This window comes from Bos mutus, chromosome X (assembly GCF_027580195.1).
Source record: "Bos mutus isolate GX-2022 chromosome X, NWIPB_WYAK_1.1, whole genome shotgun sequence".
NCBI classification, from domain to species: Eukaryota; Metazoa; Chordata; class Mammalia; order Artiodactyla; family Bovidae; genus Bos; species Bos mutus.
The window spans coordinates 49,478,596-49,481,579 of NC_091646.1; the positions used below are offsets into that span (position 1 = coordinate 49,478,596).

At 47.4% G+C, this 2,984-nt stretch overlaps 1 pseudogene; it reads right to left on the reverse strand.

Annotated features, from left to right (window-relative positions):
• Nucleotides 1-453: 453 nt before the first annotated feature.
• On the reverse strand, nucleotides 454-1,747 carry LOC102287544 (protein ARMCX6-like; annotated as a pseudogene).
• Nucleotides 1,748-2,984: the final 1,237 nt, after the last annotated feature.

Below are 2,984 nucleotides of genomic sequence, written 5' to 3' on the forward strand. Positions count from 1 at the left end.
CAGGAGAGGGAACAACACCAAGCAGGCCCTCAGCGAGTAGCAACTGTTACTGCTATAATTGTGCATTAAGTGTCAGGGATGGGTTGCCCAGTGGGACGACAGGGACACACAGACCAACCCAACGGTACTGACCTTCTTCTCTAGGCCAGCAGGCGAGGAAAGACACCTTCATCGAGGGAAGGATTTCTCTGCATCAGGCACTGTGCTGCCTGCTTCAAGGTGTTGCCTCTTCTAGTCCACCCAAGAGTCCTTCTTAATCCCACCCCCACCCCTTCCCTGCCCCAGCCCCTCCCCCAGCCCCTTCTGGAGGCTCCTCCTGAACCCTGCAGCTCATCTCTTCCCCAGCCTCCTGTGGGCACTGCTAAGTGGGCATCTGCCAGGAGCAAATGCCCCCAGTCAGTTAGCATGGATCTTGTATTTTGCTCTGTCCCCTCACGCAGACTAGAGATTCAGAACCAAGTACCGTGTCTCATTTTTGCCAGTTAAAGCACACAGCTTTATTGATGATACATAAAAATGCAGACTTGGTAGACAAGGTTAAGTCAGTACAGCACATAGAAGAGGGGTGTGCTTTTTTGCTCAATAGGTATCGTTCATAGGCTTGCAAAGAAAAGAGTGTAAATGGAAAGAATCCCATCTAAGCAGCAACTGATACGTTTTTGGCACAAGCCCCCACATGGGTCTGGTCTCCCCAACATGGTCCAGCTTAGACACAGAGACCACCACAGGCCAGGCATCCCCACTGAGGCTAGAACATGTTGTTCTTTAACCACAGCTGGCAGCTGAAAGGACCCCTTTACCACAGGAAGAAGGCTGCAAGGGAGCAATTTACAATGCACATTGCCTGCAGACTGAAAAACCAAGAGGTTACTCAAAGCTCTGTGGGAACCCCTGCCTGACCAGGAAGAGTGTGGTCCTGGATTTAGCAAATGCAACTTTCACCCAGAGATGTGCTGAGCCAGCTAAGGCTGGGTCTTCAATAGCACCCACTGCAGAGTCTTTGAGAACACAAGTGTGTGTTCACCCACTGACTGGGCTTTGTTTTGGAGTGGATCAGTCCCACCCTGCTGGAGGGGCCACTTAAGAGGCCAGGGTTTCTGAGAGAAGCTGTCTGTTTGTGTTCCTGATAAAGAGGGGCAGGAAGGGCCATAGCACTTGGGCTCTCAGCAACTCCCCCGACAAGGCTGGCTTTTCAGACAAACCCGTCAGGGGTTTCACAACCTGCCCCTCAGCACATTCACTTCCCTCTGGTATCAAAGGAAGCATCAAGCCTGGAACGGACTTGGCAAGCATGTTCTTAATAACTGTCATGCTTATTAACAAATTTAATCCAGCCTGCTGCAGAAATGAGTTGCAGCAAAGTGACACAGTCTCCCGACACACTTGGCTGATGCACGTCTTCACCTGGCCCTGATTTTCAACACTGGCATTCAAGTTATCTGGGACATACAAAGCCTTTCCCTCCTCAACAGCAGGGTCGGGAGTCGGGATTGTGTTTCCATCAATGGAGAGGCTGGCCAAATGACTGTTGATATCATGGCTAAATGAAAAACCGGCATCCTTGGGCTCAGCTAACACTTTTCCCTAAGTGAAAGGGCCCTTGGAGAGGCCAAGAGCACAACTGAAATTTTGAATATCTTAAGCATCACTTTTTAATAAAAAACTTGTACTTTTCATTAGGGAAAATGTGATTTTTTTTAAAACAGGCCCTTTCCTCTTTGACAGGCCCTAGGTTCTTACTGTCCATGTCACATGTCAGCCTCATCCCCAGGATCTGGCATTTCCTGGATCTTTGAATGAAGACTAGACCCCTTATCCACCCTTATCCATACGCAGTTCCCTACAATTCTGCTTGTTTCTCATTGTGCTTAAATCCTTTTCTGATTAGTGGGTGAACTGTAGCAACTTCTAAAACTGTCCTCTAGAACTGCTTTTGCTAAATCACGAACTGGATCACAGTTTGTATCTATGACAAGTCACAGGAGGGTCTCACTCTTTTAAAAAGCCATCTTATTGTAGTGTTCTAGGTAGGAGACTGTTGGATGTTCTTTCCCTGGACACAAACTGCACTATCTGTCATTCGACAGGTTAATAGGGAAAATGCAAATATATAGAGCTTTCTTGAGTCTCTGTAGATATAAATGTCAACACTCAGCTCAGTTGATTTTCTGGCATCAAATTCCTGTTACTTTTCAAATGTTTCTCTTCCAGTATTTATCTCCCTTAAGCTGGTTCCCACTGTTTCTTCAGAGGTACAGCATTTAACTTTTCTAGCACCCAAGTAAGAGGAGAAGAAAACAAAGACTGGGAGAGGTCGCTGAGTTGCCTCTTGACCGTGCATTCTGACTCCAACCTCCCTCCTCCTCCCTTTCCTTATCTCGAAGAGATCACAATGTCTGGAGCTATTTCCTTCTTCCTTTGCCTAGATTTATGTCTTCATGTAAACACACAGAGAGAATGGAGATCGGTAGATATACAGACATATGACTGCCCTCTCTCCAGAGTGAGAAATCTGGCTTTCAAATTTCTTCCATTTGACATTCTTATGCACAGCCTCTATCCTCCAGACCCTTTCATCCCCCCATGGCTTCCCCACAAAGGCCCGCATTTTCAACTCCCTGCTGCCCCAGTCACTCTCTTGACATTGTTTTCTTCTTTCAAATAGCCACTTTTCTGTTCTACCCATCGTTTCTGCTCCATAGACTCTGCTTCCCCAGAGCCAAAAAGGATTGGGGTTAAGTAATGCTTTTCTGAAAGGAGGTAGTGAAAGAGAAGTTTCTGATTTCAGGCTTGCCTCTACCGCCATCTTCTGACTGGTTCAGGCCTCACATTTCCTTGAAGAAACAGATCAGTTCACTTCAGTTCAGTCGCTCAGTCGTGTCCAACTCTTTGCGACCCCATGGACTGAAGCACGCCAGGCCTCCCTGCATCACCAGCTCCTGGAGTTTACTCAAACTCATGTCCATTGAGTCGGTGATGCCAAC